General features: G+C 38.3%; 1 pseudogene; it reads right to left on the bottom strand.

Moving 5' to 3' along the window:
* Nucleotides 1-16596: 16596 nt before the first annotated feature.
* On the bottom strand, nt 16597-16678 carry LOC116585321 (annotated as a pseudogene).
* Nucleotides 16679-17403: the final 725 nt, after the last annotated feature.

Genomic DNA, 17403 nt, shown 5'->3' with positions numbered 1-17403 from the left:
TCAAATGTAAAACCCAGTTCCCTAGGGAACTTTCTAATATGAACTAAAGTCTGGTTTAGGCTGATTTTTTTTTTTTTTTTAACCTTTGTGAAATGTACTTACTCATGACAATTGCAGATTTAGTACAAAGTCTTATTTATTATTTATTTTGCATTACACAAAAAACAAAAACAAAAGCCAAATGAACAAAAAGCAGAAACATCTCTTGAATACCTTATAACACACAGATCAATTTCACACAAATTTGCGTCTTTGAAAACGTAGTTTAAAAGCTGGTAGAATATAGAGGAAGCACGGTTCTGGGAAGCACTGCTATCATTATTTTGTTTGGTTTTTGTTTTTTAACAGAATAGTGTATACTCCTAAGGGGATGAAGTAATGAAAATAGGACAGACTTGTCCTTTCTTGTTGTTCTTGAGTCCTGTGGCAACCATGAAACCTGATCCCAGTTCAGCTGGGCTTTTTACAGGTTAAATCCCAAGGAAGTAGTATTTTGGAGTTAATATCCTTAGGAGTTCTACCCTGGTGTCCTGGCTATCCCAAAAGGAGGAGATTCCGTCTGGTCAGCACTCTAAGAGCCAAGCAATCCTTTAAAATCTGGATTGGCTGGTCCTACATGTCCAAGTCCAGACAGAGTGATAAATTACTCATAAATGAAAAAAGAGGAAAGTATTGCCATGATGGTCTCTGGCTCCAATCTTGGTCATTCCAGTTCTAGAGCTCTTCTTTGCTACAGCACTCTTTTATATTGAGTATGTGATTCCCCATTTAAACCTCTCAATTTGAAGGGCAGAATAAGTCGCTGGAAGGTGTTAGCAAAAACTGTGCTGTCTGGATGTGATTCTTGGGATCTCTAGGATCTTACAAAGAAATAATAGAAAACCCAGGGACCACTAAATGCCATGTAAACTGCTAGGAAAACAAAAAATTCCCTTGCATTTTCTGGAGGAAAAGCGACTCTGTATTTATGTAATCATTTCGGTTATGAATCTGCTTATTAGCTGTAAAACCCAGAAGTCATAAGGTTAATAGGAACCTTTCCAAAGATACATACGTTAAATTTAAGGAATAAGGTCATACATTCACAGAATTCAAAGTTTATTGGGAAGGGGGATCTGTCTCAAGTTAGAGTCTTTGTAGGGAATACTGGCTCCTGGCACAGAATTTCTTGGCTTATAAGTTCTTTCTGTCTGTGTCAAACACAGCTTGTTCCTCAAACCAGCAGCAGCTATTTTAGCCTTAAGGAATGGTGCCCCCTACACTCAGCAGCACATAAGCAGTAAAGGTATGTATGTGTTCCATTCACCTAATTAAGAAAGGGACTCAGCGTGCAAGTTTGTAGTGTTAGTGATATGCTTTTATATTTTACTACACTTCTTATGTTGGAGTTATTTTTTTCTCTGAGATTTTTTGTTGATTCACATTGAATTTCTAGCTTTTAATTCATTTTAGTTTGAAATTAATTTTCTGTTTTCAGTATGTGCTAGGAACTGTGTTCAAAAGGCTGCAAAGGATGCTGTAAGCGAGTAAGGCAGAAGTAATACAAACAGAATTAGCATATGAAAAATTTTCAGACTCGCGAATAACAATAAATACACATTCAAACGAGATTCTGTTTTCCTCCCCGCATGAAATTATCCAAGATTAAAAAAGGAAAAGAAAAGAAAAGTAAAGTAAAGAAAAGGGTGTTGGTGAGGCTATGATGGGAGGGCTCTTGTGTTGCTGTGTGGGGTTCATGAGAGAGATGCAAACCAAAAGGGAAAGATCAAGGTTAGAAACTGCAGGGGAAGTTTCTGGAAAGGCTAGCTAGCACTTGAGTGGGTTTTGGGGAGCGGTGGAAGGCAAGGCACTCTGCATGATTAAAGGTGGTAACTTTTTGGTGGTGGTACCAGGTTTTGCTTTGGATTAAGTGTGGTGCTGTGTTTTGGAGATTTATCCATCTTGGCACATGAGCTTTAGCTCAGTCATTTTAATGTTTTTACGGTATTCCGTTGGATGAATGGAATTCATGCTCCTTCTGATACACAATTAGACTGTCTCCAATTTTGGTTGTCACAGACAAAGCCACCATGAGCATCTTTGCATATGTGTTCTTATGCATACTTGAGAGACTTTTTCCATGATATATCCTGGGGAACAGGATTGCTGAGTCATGGGGGATGCATTAGTTCAAATGGCTCTTGAAGCCTGTGTGGCGACTGAAGTGCGCCCTGGCAATGTTGGAGAGCTCTTGCTATCCCACATCCTTACACTTAGCCTTCACAGACATACATTTTATCAGCTTGATGGGTGTGAATATGTATCACATTAATTTTTTTCTGTTTCTTGATCATAAATGAAGTTCAAAAAATTGTTGTATAGGCCGTTCAGATTTCTTCTTGAGCCAATTGCTCATTTCCCCCCATTTCCTATTTTTTTAAAAAACTCTCTGTTGACTTATAGATCTTCCTTATATATTCTGGATGTCCTGTTTTTAAAAAAAAAATCAATGAAATGAATTGCAAATATTTTCACTTCCTCTGGGTCTTGTTTTTTAAATTGTTATTATGATCTTATTTCATTCCAAAGTAATTTTAATTCAGACAAAATCATCAGTCTTTTTGTTTATGGTTTATGCTTTCTATGACTCATTTAAGAAATCCGTTCTTAATATATGTCATGAAGAGCGTATCCTATCACTCTCTCTGGAGATTTTGCTTTTCATATTTAAGTCCTTAATTGGCCTGGAATTGATTTTTGTGTATGGCCTGAGATAAGGTTGTAATACTTTTTTCCATAAGGATGTCCAACTTCCCAAGCCCATAAATAATTCTTTTTCTATTTTATGTATTTTTCATATGCCAGGCAAATTTATGAAGAATTCCGTGAGCAAAAACTGTGAAAATCTTTTCAGTGGTAAAGTGTGTGCATGTATCTCTGTACTCAAAGTTATTACAGAAGCTGCTAAAGGATGGTGAGTACAGATCTGATTAAATTTGAATTCCAACTCTCACTTACAAACAAAGCAGAGTAAAAAGAATGCTCACAAAGTGAATCAGTTTCAAAAAGTTGGTATTGAAATGAATATAATTGGACAGAAGTTTGGGATGGAATAGGAGCTGTCCACATCAATTTCAAATAGTTGGAAAGGCTCGAATGTAAGGCTCTCCACTGGACTCTGGAAATATTAGAATGAAATGAAGATGACTCTTGATAATACCAACCCCAAGAGCTTTGACTCAATCAACTGAACAAAACAATCAGTGAGGAGCAAGTTATGTGTAAACTGTTCTTGGGAAAATAACTCTCTGCAGATAGCACCAGGACTTGGCTCACTCAGTCTCATTTCCAGCAGGCTTTTCCCTAACGTTTCCCTTTGAAATGGGTTGAAATGCTAAACACCAACTTTCTACCTGGGATGTCCAGTGATGCAGGGGTACACCATTCCTTCCTGTGCAGAAAGACGAAGCTGCTGGGGTTAAGGGCTTTAGTCCTCTTACCTTGTTGCTTTCTGGAAATTGGATGTAGGATCTGGAAGTGCACCAGCCATCTTGGGACCTCAAGGGCAGACTTGTGGCATTCTGAGCTACTCTTGCCAGCCTGGTATTTCTACCCTCAGAGTTTCTGTCACCAGAGACAAAATAAACTCGTATCTGTTTAAATCCTTATAGTGAGGGCTTTTATTTTTAAAATTCATTTATAGTCAAACACATACCTGCCCGATAGAGCTTTGATACCTCATTCATTCATTCAATATTGGTTATCACTGGAAATATTTACAGTAATGGGTGTCTCTTAGTGAAGTGAGGGAGGACTGAACAGAGGAAGGGAAAGGAGAAGATGGCACATGTTCCTTGTGTATCTGGAGTTTAATTTCTAAATTGGAGAAATCAGACATTGCCACAGATTAGGCAGCAGTTTATGAGAAGTGCCCCATGTACCAATATTTGGCCCCAAGTATGCAGATGATCTACAAGCATCTGGGATCCATTTTGGCAGCTTGGGCATCACATGGGCATCTATATGTGGCAAACACTTGGTCCTAACACATGTCATGTGTTCCCAAAGTCACATGAAGATGATTTAGTATGAGGTGTTCAATGGTGTATATTGTACTATAAAACAGTATATACTTATAGCCAAGGATCAAAGTTAGGACATAAATTCCTGGTATCTTTTTTGTTTCATCTTGGTATTCCTCACCATGACTAATTTCTTGTTTGCATATTTCAAGGGCAATGTAGTTAGTTTTATTTCCTGGTCATAATTTAATACAGAGTATACAGAGATATAATCTGACTTCTTACATTACTGATGAGTTCTAGATCTAAATTTGGCAGTGAACACTCTATTCAGTGTCTAGTTTCCTGACCTAAATGAATGAATTCCATAGCAAGGCTAGGTCATGCCACCTACCTTCTTTCCATAGAATGTCCTTGGGTTCTGGTCAAGGGCTGAAGACATGGTGGCATTGGGAATGGGGAAATAAGAATAAGACATGGCCATGGAAAGGCCCAGACCTAGCTCATCCTTGGTCTAAAGAAGTTCTAGGAGGATGTGTTGAGAGGCATTTAGGATTGTCTCTTCTCCTTGAACTTCATTAGTGTTCCTATGAGGCTATTATCAAGCATTTTGCCAGTGATCCTGGTCTTAGCCCTGAAGGTATGGTTTGTGACTCAGGTTTTCCCATGGCCTATCCTTGGCACTTTCAGTCTGATCAGACTTGGGTTGAGGCTACAGAAGAAGCAATTAAAAGCGAAAGTGTCAGGGTACACGGTTGAGGTTAGGGGAAGTTTGTAAACTCAGTACTATGGTACTGAAATATTTTCCTTTGGAAAACTCTCCAATTAAGACTTCCATGCTGTACTCTGCTAAACTTCTTAGACCAGGGTGGTTGAGCTATGGGATTAGGATGCCTTGGGTCCTCAGCCTTTGATCTCTAGCTCATGGAAAGACTGTGGGATTATATGATTTTAGCCTATTTGTCTTTTCCCACCTTTTTTGAACATTCCCCCTCTTAATTAAAAAATGCCATGCTTATAAGATCAAAAGTTTGTGATAAAGATTTTATTTTTATATAAAGTCATTTAAACTGTTTCAAGAATTGCTTAGTCCATCTGTGATTATCTCAGTGTAGCTTTCCTTGAATAAACAGAAAGGGTTTGAAAAATTCAATGAATCCCATTCTTGGTTAACATTAGAACTGGCTCATGCTGAAGTTCATATTGACCTCAGAGCACAAGTTTATCTTTTGAGGTTGTTTTGACTTTGGGGAGGATAGATATTGGAACTTTCCATAGAGAATACTGCTTGGTTGACTTGTTTTTCTTCTCCATGATGTTAGAAAGAAAATCTCTGTGACCAGAAGCCTTACTCCTCAGCCAAAGCAGTGGCCCATCTACCATATCACTGACTGTACAGAGGAAATAATCCGAAGAGCTCTTGATCCAGCACCCAGCTCTAGGCTAGAGAGATGGGGCTTCTTCTGTTTTATAGATGTTGTACCTATGGTCCCATGGTACCTATGGTCAAATCACTAGGAAATGATGCTAAGGGTGGTGTGCAGATTTGATAGATGTATAGTAGGGGCTGAGAGCAGATCCTAGGATTCCTGATCAAATTCCTTACACATGCAGGCTTGTGTAAGCTTGTTGAGTACTCCTGATGCTGATCTACAGAAATCTGAGACTGAACACCTGGTTGGATGGTAAGGGCGTCCAAGTTGGTCTTGCTAGTCTCTTCTCTTTTTGGCAATTAGTCACTATCCCTTGTCTTTCAAAATCTCTTCTTTAAAATATCAAAGGAAAATGTCCCATTTTTTCCTCTAAGAATTGAGTCCAATCTCCACCATGGCTTCTTCATTGACCTTGTTCTTCAGTCATTTCACTTCTTTGCTGTGTTTCTCATCTCTCCTTCCCTGCTGGGTCTTTGCTGCAGCTTACAAATATATTCAAGTCCCTCCTATATTAAGAAAAATATCTTTATTCTGCTTCCCTCACTCTTTTTTTATTCTTTCACAGCCTAGTTTTCAAAGGGGTCATCTATACTATTTCTTTTGCATTTATAAAAATTAATATATATTTGACATATAACATTGTGTAAGTTTAAGATTTGATTTGGTACATTTGTATATTGCAATATGAGGGCCATTGCAGCATTAGCTTCTACACTTAATTTTTATACTTCTTTATGACTAATTTATGCTGAACCCACTGTAATCCTTGCCTTGACCATTTCACTGTTCTGTCAAAGATCACTATGATGCTCTAATTGTCAAGTTCAGTAGATTCAGACAGTTGAATATTTGACTTCTCTGTGGCATTTAATATTTTGTCCCTCAATTTTTTGGGGGGCAGTCCTTGAAGATAAATTATATATTACCTTTGTATTAAATTTTATGTAAAATATTAAAATATGCCATTAAGGTAAAATTTAGCTTCTTTTTCTACATACATTAGTCTTCATTCATTAGCACAGACATTAATTGACTAATTTAATTTTAATGTCTTTTTCTTTTTTTTTTTTTAAGATTTTATTTATTTTATTTGACAGAGAGAGAGATCACAAGTAGGCAGAGAGGCAGGCACAGACAGAGGGGGAAGCAGGCTCCCCGCTGAGCAGAGAGCCCGATGCGGGGCTCGATCCCAGGACCCTGAGATCATGACCTGAGCCGAAGGCAGCGGCTTAATCCACTGAGCCACCCAGGCGCCCCTTGACTAATTTAATTTTAAAAGTAATTAATAGAGTATTTTCTTAGAGCAGTATTGGGCTTATAAAAAAATTAAGTGGAAGGTACAGACAGTTCTCATATACCTCCTCTTTCCCCTGTCACAAGTTTAACATCTTGTGTGGTATGTTTATTAGAACTGGTGAGCCAGTATAGGTACATCATTGTTAACTCACATCCATAATTTACATTAGGGCTCACTCCTTGGGTTGTACAGTTAATTGGAGTTTGATGTCCTCTATCCACTATTACAGTATCGTACAGAATAGCTTCACTGCCCTAAAAATCTCCTGTGCTCTACCTATTGATCCCCTCTTTTCCTTTTCCTGGAGTCCCTAGCAACCGCTCACCTTTTTACTGTCTCCATCCTTTTGCATGTATTTGGTATCTTACAGTATGTTGGCTTTTCAGACTGGTTTCTTCTACTCAGTAATATACATTTAAGTTTCCTCCATGTCCTTTTGTGACTTGATAGCTCATTAATTTTTATCATTGATTAATGTGTCATTGTATGGAGGTACCACACTTTATTCCTTCACCTATTGGAGAACACGGTGGTTGCTTCTAAGTTTTGGTTGTCATGAATAAAACTGTAAACATCTTTGTGCAGTTTTCTTTGTAGACATATGTTTTCAACTCATTTGAATAATTATCACTTAATTTTGAAGGGCTATCCTTCCTTCACTTCCATGGTACCACTCTCCTTTGGTTTCCCTCCCAGTTTTTGATTATCCCTTCCCATTTCCCTTTGCTGATGCTTCTTTCTTCTCTTAAATGGAGTTTTTATCTCCCAGGGTTCTGTGGGAGGCTTTTAAATATCTTCTGTATTTCACATATTCTTCTTGGATGGTCTCATCTGCTCCCAGGACTTCAGAGTTCATCTCAACTGGTGTGCCCTAAACCTGTATTTCCATTGCAGACTTTTTCCTTAAAGCCCAGACCCATGTATGTGGTTCGCTTCCTGGATGTTTCTTATGTGGAGATGTGGGCAACATGCCAGAGAGGAAGGACATCCAGTTCTGGGGACTGTTTCTCATATGGAAGTAGAAGCGTTTCTGTTTCAATGACCTATGTATGAGTGGTGAGGCTTTTCTACTGTATTTCCTCTAATGCAAGGCTTCTCTACCTCAGCATTTGTGACATTTTGACCAGATAACTTTTTTGTTGTAAGGGACCATCTGTGCTTTGTAGGATGTTTAGCATTATCTCTGGTCTCTACCCATTAGAAGCCAATAGTACCTCCCCCTTCCTTGCAAGTTGCAAAAGCCAAAAATTATATCCTGACATTGCCAAGTATCCCTTGGTGGTGGGAGAAAAGGGAATTGCTCTCCTTGGAAACTATGGCTTTAATATAATATATATTTCCATTGCTTTGTCTTTGCTTACATTGCTTTTTTTTTTTTTTTTTTTTTTTTTTTTAATTTGACAGAGAGAGAAAGAGAGAGAGCACAAGCAGGCAGAGAGGCAAGCAGAGGGAGAGGGGGAAGCAGGCTCCCACTGAGCAGAGAGCCCCATGTGGGGCTCTATACCAGGAGGCTGAGACCATGACCTAAGCTGAAGGCAGAGGCTTAACTCACTGAGCCACCCAGGCGCCCTTTGCTTGTATTGTTTTTTCTTGAAACGTCTTTTCTTGGGTGAACCTGAGAAGCTTCTACTTATCCTTTAAGATTTGGCTCACTTCTCTTACAAAATCTTTTCTCATATCCTTACCCTTTCCTTTCTCCATAGTATTACCTCTTCCTTTGTGCCTCCTGTCCTCTTGTATGATATTACTTTGCTTATTTACACATGTGCTTTTCTTCTTTGTGTGGTGAACTGATTGAGGGTTGACATCATGCTTTAGTCTTTGAATCCTCAGCACCTTCACAGTGTGTGGTAATTAATGTGCCCAATTCATATTGCTAAATAGGTGAACCGTAATGACCCCTGTTGGTCAAATCCTCTATGATAAATTCTCAGAGCACTATGCACAGTTCCTTCAAAGCACTTATTACAGTTACAGTTTTCCATTTTTTGGTGTGATTATTAAATTAATGTCTTTCTCCCTCACTAGGCAGACTATAATAAGCTCCATGAAGGCAGAAATTATAGTTGTTTTCGGTCATCACTAAATCACGTAGTACTTGGCACTTAATAGGTGCTCAGTAAATATTTGTAGAATGAATACATGATATGGGGAAAGACTGGCCTTGAGAGGTTAAAACTGGGTTTCGTAATACTGGCAATAACAATAACCGAGAGTTTAAAAAATGTTTTTAAAGATAATTATTCACATTTAAGATTACTAAAAAGCCTTTGTAAAAAGGTATTGTTTCTTTCTTTAAAAAAATATTTTATTTATTTATCTGAGAGAGAGAAGGAGAGAGAGGAGGAGCAGAGGCAGTGGGACAAGCAAATCCCTGCTGAGTGCAGAGCTCCATGGGGGCTGTGATCATAACCTGAGCCAAACCAAGAGTTGGATGCTCAGCCAACTGTGCCACCCAGGCACCCCTTGGTTCTGTTTCATACATGAGAAAATTGAGGAAGCTCAGAGAAATTGAACATCCTAAGGTCTCATGCCTCATCATAATTGTATTACACAATTTGAGGGCTAGGTTATTTCTTGTCTATATACACAGATTTGAGGAGATCAGTAAGGTTTTTTTTTTTTTAATCTTATTGATTGATTGATTTTATTTTATTTATTTTAAAGATTTTCTTTATTTGACAGACAGAGATTGCAAGTAGGCAGAGAGGCAGGCAGAGAGAGAGGAAGGAAAGCAGGCTCCTTGCTGAGTAGAGAGCCCGGTGCAGGGCTCGATCCCAGGACCCTGGGATCATGACCCGAGCCGAAGGCAGAGGCATTAACCCACTGAGCCACCCAGGCACCCCTATTTTAATTTAATTGTTTTTATTAACATGTATTATTTGTCCCAGGGGTACAGGTCTGTGAATCATCAGGCTTATATGTTTCATAGCACTCACCATAGCACATACCCTCCCCAATGTCCATAACCCAACCACCCTCTTCCTAACCCCCCACTCCCCAGCAACCCCACAAAACCCTGTTTTGTGAGATTTAGAGTCTCTATGGTTTGTGTCCCACCCAATCCCATCTTGTTTCATTTTTTTCTTCCCTACCCCCCAAAACCTCCACCCTGCCTCTCAAATTCCTCATATCAGAGAGATAATATGATAATTGTCTTTCTCTTTTTGACTTATTTCACTCAGCATAATACCCTCTAGTTCCATCCACATTGTTGCAAATGGCAAGATTTTATTTCTTTTGATGACTGAATAATATTCCTGTGTGTGTGTGTGTGTGTGTGTGTGTATACACTACTTCTTTATCCATCCATCTGTTGATGGACATCTAGGTTCTTTCCATAGTTTGGCTACCGTGGACATTGCCACTATAAACTTTTGGTGCACATGCCCCTTTGGATCACTACATTTGTATCTTAGGGTAAATACCCAGTAGTGCAATTGCTGGGTAGTAGGGTAGCTCTATTTTCAACTTTTTGAGGAATCTCCATGCTGTTTTCCAGAGTGGCTGCACCAGCTTGCATTCCCACCAACAGTATAAGAGGGTTCCACTTTCTCCACATCCTCGCCAACATCTATTGTTTCCTGACTCATTAATTTTAGCCATTCTGACTGGTGTGAGGTGGTATCTCATTGTGGTTTTGATTTGTATTTCCCTGATGCTGAGTGATGTTGAACACTTTTTCATATGTTTGTTGGCCATCTGGATGTCTTCTTTGTAGAAATGTCTGTTTATGTCTTCTGCCCATTTCTTGATTGATTATTTGTTCTTTGGGTGTTGAGTTTCACAAGTTCTTTAGAGATTTTGGATACTAGCCCTTTATCTGATATATCATTTGTGAATATCTTTTCCCGTTCTGTCAGTTGTCTTTTGGTTTTGTTGACTGTTTCCTTTGCTGTGCAAAAGGTTTTGATCTTGGTGAAGTCCCAATAGTCCATTTTTGCCCTTGCTTCCCATGCCTTTGACTATGTTCCTAGGAAGAATTTGCTGCGGCTGAGGTCGAAGAGGTTGCTTCCTGTGTTCTCCTTAAGGATTTTGATGGACTCCTTTCTCACATTATGGTCTTTCATCCATTTTGAGTCTATTTTTGTGTATGGTGTAAGGAAATGGTCCAGTTTCATTCTTCTGCATGTGGCTGTCCAGTTTTCCCAACACCGTTTGTTGAAGAGACTGTCTTTTTTCCATTGGACATTCTTTCCTGTTTTGTCGAAGATTAGTTGACCATAGAGTTGAGGGTCTATTTCTGGGCTCTCTATTCTGTTCCATTGATCTATGTGCCTGTTTTTCTGCCAGTACCACACTGTCTTGATGATGACAGTTTTGTAAGAGAGCTTGAAGTCTGGAATTGTGATGCCACCAACTTTGGCTTTCTTTTTCAACAGTCCTCTGGCTAATCAAGGTCTTTTCTTGTTCCACATAAATTTTAGGATTATTTGATCTATTTCTTTGAAAAAAAAATGGATGGTATTTTGAAAGGGATTGCATTAAATGTGTAGATTGCTTTAGGTAGCATAGACATTTTCACAATATTTGTTCTCCCAATCCATGAACATGGAACATTTTCCCATTTCTTTGTGTCTTCCTCAATTTCTTTCATGAATACTTTATAGTTTTCTGGGTACAGATTTTTTGCCTCTTTGATTAGGTTTATTCCTTGGTATCGTCTGGTTTTGGGTGCAATTGTAAATGGGATCAATTCCTTAATTTCGCTTTCTTCTCTCTTGCTGTTGGTGTATTGAAATGCAACCGATTTCTGTGCATTGATTTTATATCCTGACATTTTACTGAATTCCTGTATGAGTTCTAGCAGTTTTGGAGTGGAGTTTTTTTTGGTTTTCCACATAAAATATCTTATCATCTGCAAAGAGTGAGAGTTTGACTTCTTCTTTGCCAATTTGGATGACTTTTGTTTCTTTTTGTTGTCTGATTGCCGAGGCTAGGACTTTTAGTACTATGTTGAATAGCAGTGGTGATCGTGGGCATTGCTGCCTTGTTCCTGACCTTAGATGAAAAGCTGCCAGTTTTTCCCAACTGAGAATGATATTCCCTGTGGGTTTTTTTATAGATGTCTTTGATGATATTGAGGTATGTCCCCTCTATTCTTACACTTTGAAGAGTTTTGATCAAGAAAGGATGATGTACTTTGTCAAAAGCTTTTTCAGCATCTAGTTAGAGTATCATATGGTTCTTATTCTTTCCTTTATTAATGTATTATATAACATTGATTGATTTGTGGGTGTTGAACCAAACTTGCAGCCCAGGAATAAATCCCACTTGGTCATGGTGAATAATCCTTTTAATGTACTGTTGGATCCTATTGGCTAGTATTTTGGTGAGAATTTCCGCATCTGTGTTCATCAAGGATATTGGTCTTTAATTCTCCTTTTTGATGGGGTCTTTGTCTGGTTTTGGGATCAAGGCAATGCTGGCCTCATAAAATGAGTTTGGAAATTTTCCTTCCGTTTCTATTTTTTGGAACAGTTTCAGGAGAGTAGGTCTTAGTTCTTCTTTAAATGTTTGGTAGAATTCCCCTGGGAAGCCGTCTGGCCCTGGGCTTTTGTTTGTTTGGAGATTTTTAATGACTGTTTCAATCTCCTTACTGGTTATGGGTCTGTTCAGGCTTTCTATTTCTTCCTGGTTCAGATGTGGTAGTTTATATGTTTCTAGGAATACATCCATTTCTTCCAGATTGTCAAATTTGTTGGCGTAGAGTTGCTCATAGTATGTTCTTATAATTGTTTGTATTTCTTTGGTGTTGGTTGTGATCTTTCCTCTTTCATTTATGATTTTATTTATTTGGGTCCTTTCTCTTTTCTTTTTGATAAGTCGGGCCAGGGGTTTATCAATTTTATTAATTCTTTCAAAGAACCAGCTCCTAGTTTCGTTGATTTGTTCTACTGTTCTTTTGGTTTCTATTTCATTGATTTCTGCTCTGATCTTTATTATTTCCCTTCTCCTGCAGGTTTTAGACTTTCTTTGCTGTTCTTTCTCCAGCTCCAGCTCTTAGGTGTAGGGTTAGGTTGTGTACTTGAGACCTTTCTTATTTCTTGAGAAAGGCTTGTATTGCTATATACTTTCCTCTCAGGATCACCTTTGCCATGTCCCAAAGATTTTGAACAGTTGTGTTTTCATTATCATTTGTTTTCATTAATTTTTTCAATTCTTCTTTAATTTCCTGGTTGACCCAGTCGTTCTTTAGTAGGATGCTCTTTAACCTTCATGTATTTGAGTTCTTTCCAACTTTCCTCTTGTGATTGAGTTCTAGCTTCAGAGCATTGTGCTCTGAAAATATGCAGGGAATGATCCCAATCTTTTGGTACCAGTTGAGACATGATTTGTGACCCAGGGTGTGGTCTATTCTGGCAAATGTTCTGTGTGCATAGAGAAGAATATGTATTCTGTTGCTTTGGGATGGTATGTTCTAAATATATCTGTGATGTCCATCTGGTCCAGTGTGTCATTTAAAGCCTTTATTTCCTTGTTGATCTTTTGCTTGGATGATCTGTCCATTTCAATGAGGGGGGGGGTGTTAAAGTCCTCTTCTATTATTGTATCATTGTCAATGTGTTTCTTTGATTTTGTTATTAATTTGTTTATATAATTGGCTGCTCCCATGTTAGGGGCATAGATATTTAAAATTGTTAAATATTCTTGTTGGACAGACCCTTTAAGTATGATATAGTGTCCTTCCTCATCTCTTATTATAGTCTTTGGCTTAAAATCTAATTGATCTGATATAAAGATCAATTACCACTAGCATAGTGACTTGTTTTCCACCCCCTCACTTTCAAACTGGAGGTGTCTTTGGGTCTAAAATGAGTTTCTTCTAGTCAGCATGTTAATGGGTCTTGTTTTTTTATCCATTCTGATACCCGGTGTCCTTTATTGGGGCATTTAGCCCATTTACATTCAGGGTACTATTGAGAGATATGAATTTAGTGCCATTGTATTGCCTGTAAGGTGATTGTTACTGTAACTCTCTCTTTCTGTCTGTTATTTTAGGCTCTCCCTTTGCTTAGAGGACCCCTTTCAATATTTACTGTGGGGCTGATTTGGTGTTTGCAAATTCTTTTAATTTTTGTTTGTCCTGGAAGCTTTTTATCTCCTATTTTCAATGACAGCCTAGCTGGATATAGTATTCTTGGCTGCATATCTCTCATTTAGTGCTCTGTATATATCATGCCAGTTCTTTCTGGCCTGCCAGGTCTCTGTGGATAAGTCCGCTGCCAATCTAATATTTCTACCATTGCATGTTACAGACTTCTTTTCCTGAGCTGCTTTCAGGATTTTGTCTTTATCACTAAGACTTGTAGGTTTCACTATTAGATGATGGGGTATAGACTTATTTTTACTGATTTTGAGAAGGATTCTCTCTTCTTCCTGGATTTTGATGCTTGTTCCCTTTGCCATATTAGGGAAATTCTCTATTATAATTTGCTCTTGTATACCTTCTGCCTATCTCTTTTTCTTCTTCTGGGATCCCAATTATTCTAATATTGTTTCATCTGTGGTATCACTTATCTCTCGAATTCTCCCCTTGTGGTCCAGTAGTTGTCTCTGTTTTGCTCAGATTCTTTATTCTCCATCATTTGGTCTTCTATATCACCAATTTTCCCTTGTGCTTCATTTATTCTGGCAGTAAGAGCCTCCATTTTTTATCGTACGCCACTAATAGCTTTCTAAAATTTCAACTTGTTAGATTTTAGTTCTTTTATTTGTCCAGAAAGAGATTTTATTTCTCCAGAAAGGGTTTCTCTAATCTCTTCCATGCCTTTTTCGAGCCCAGCTAGCACCTTGAGAATCATCATTCTGAACTCTAGTTCTGACATACTACCAATGTACTTATTGATTATGTCCCTAGTCATTGGTACTGCTTCCTCCTGTTCTTTTTTTGTAGTGAGTTTTTCTGCCTTGTCATTTTATCCAGATAGGAATATATGAATGAGAGAGTAAAATACTAAAAGAGTGGCAAAGACCCCAGAAAAATATACACTAACCAAATCAGAAGAGACCAAAAACCAGGGGGAGAAGAAAGGGGAAAAGCAAAATATATGAAATATATATATATATATATTTTGTTCTAGTGAATAGAATAGAGCCTCCCACTTGATTTTGGGTGTATTCTGGTCTCTTAGAAGAAACTACCTTCCAAAATTATAAAGAAAGAAAACATATATATATAAAAGGGTAAACACAACGAAAGGATGGAATATGACTGTAAAGATGAAAATTAAAAAAGATTCTAGGGGCGCCTGGGTGGCTCAGTGGATTAAGCTGCTGCCTTCGGCTCAGGTCATGATCTCGGTGTCCTGGGATCGAGCCCTGCATCGGGCTCTCTGTTCAGCAGGGAGCCTGCTTCCCCTTCTCTCTCTGCCTGACTCTCTGCCTACTTGTGATCTCTCTCTCTGTCAAATAAATAAATAAAATCTTTAAAAAAAATTCTAAAAAAAGAATTTATAAATCCATTGAAAAAATTAAAAGAAAAAAAGAGGAGAGAATATGATCAGGCTGGAGACTAGAACAAAGCCAGGTGCTAGTTTCATGGTATATTTTGATCTATTAGAAGAAATTGTATCCCAAAATTTTAAAGAAAGAAAACCTATATATTTACACACAAAAATAAGGTTAAATACAATGAAGGGAAAAAATATGACTATAACAATGAAAATTTTAAAAGTTTTTTTAAAAAAGCTTTTATTAAGATAAAATAGCTAAAAAACATTAAAGAGGAAAGAGGAAAGTTAAAAAATAGAATAAGAAAAAATAAAATTAAAAAAATTTAACTTTTGCAAGACTAAAGGATTGTTGGAAAAAGCAATGAAGTCTATGCGTTTCCCCTAGCTCTGGATTCCACTGTTCTCCTTGATCCTAGCTTGGTCTTGGCTGGATGTTTTGGGTGAGGGGCCTGTTGCAGTTATCCTCAAATGCCTTTGCCTGAGGCGGAATTGCACTGCCTTTTCCAGGGGCCAGGCTAAGTAATCTGCTTGGGTTTGCTCTCAGTAGCTTTTGTTCCCTGAATGCATTTTATAGAGCTTTGGAGGACAAGAATGAAGATGGGGGCCTCCTAATCTCTGGCCTGGAGGCGCTGAGAGCTTGAGTCTTCACTGCTCAGTGGGCCCTCAGAGAAAAGCAGTCAATCCTTCCCATCTCCCTGTTCTTTAGCTGTGCTCTATGCTCACCTGGCCTGTGACCAAGTGTTTCTATCTTTGGTGCATGGCCCTGTTTGGAGTCTCCAAACGCAGCAGATTCCCACCACACACTTGCATGCTGCTCCTACTGGAGGAGGATCTCTCTGGTTCTGGAGAGGGTCTCTCTGGTTCTGCCCCTGGTGGAGTCCCTGCTTGAAGAACAGTGGTCCGACTGTCCCTTGAATCATGGTTTAAGGTAACCTGGAGCTAAGAGCTCACTTCTCAGCTCCATCTCTGCAGCTGGCTTCTCTGCTCCGATACCTGACAGCTCTGGCACACTCAGACACCCTTGGTCTTTCTGTCACCCTGAGGAACCTGAGACCACAATGTCCCCATGAGGTCTTCACACCCACTTAGCCTCTGGAGCAATGTCCCTTAGTGGAGCAGACTTCTGAAAGTTTTGATTTTGTGCTCTGCTGCTCCACTGCTTGCCGGTAGCTGACCCCTCCTCCATGGTCTGTCTTCCCATCATTTCGGATTCACTTCTCCGCACGTCCTACCTTCCAGAAAGTCATCAATTTTCTATTCCTAGAATTGCTGTTCTTCTTCTCTTCTATCTCCTGTTGAGTTTGTAAGTGTTCATAATGGTTTGATAACTATTGAGCTGAACTTCTGAGACCTAATGATATTTCAGTCTGCTATTCCTCTACCACCTTGCTTCCTCCCATGAGATCAGTAAATGTTTAAATGGCATATTAAAAAAATTAATAACATCTGATTATTCTGCACTTGATCTTAGCCAAAAGGCCGAGAAGCGATAACATCTGATTATTCTGTATTTTTTTGTGTATTAGTTCAGAGAACAGGAATTTTTACATCTATATTAGATGTAAACAGGAATGTTTACATCTATATTAGAAAACAGGAATTTTTACATCTATATTAGAAAAAGTCACTGGAATTTATAATAACTGATTATGGCTCCTTATCAGCCAGGTAATAACACAAACATTATGTTAAATTTGTAATCCAGGGAGAGGAGGTTAACACAGGGACTTTCATAGATCCAGTAGATGCAAATATAAAATTAGAGAAGGATTTTGGAATTTTGAAGAATAAAATATTCTCTCCATATTAATTTATAATATAAATGTTTGACAACCTGAGCAAGCTAAAGGATGCCTAGGACAGTGGTTCTTAAGCTCTGTGGTTTGATGGGACAAAGACTAATATAGACCTATTGATCCCATCTTTTCTTATCACTAGATATATGAGAATAGTGATATTTACCCCCACTAACCTGGAAGCAGTGGAAACAATGAATTTACATGCCTGGGAGCCTATTTTGGGTAAATTATTAATATATTCCTGAAATTAAATAGAGACATGAATACATTATAAACTTGAATGCTATTGGAAAGCACCTGAAACTCTTTCACAGAACCTTGGAATTCCTAGGCCACAGCTTAATGTCACTAGCTAATCACCTCAGAATTTTTACTGAAGAATGATGATGGATTGAATCCTAAAAATATATACACATA

This window comes from Mustela erminea, chromosome 2 (genome assembly GCF_009829155.1).
Source record: "Mustela erminea isolate mMusErm1 chromosome 2, mMusErm1.Pri, whole genome shotgun sequence".
Lineage (NCBI taxonomy): Eukaryota > Metazoa > Chordata > Mammalia > Carnivora > Mustelidae > Mustela > Mustela erminea.
Note: the sequence above shows the minus strand (reverse complement) of the source record. Positions and strands in the feature narration are given on the sequence as shown.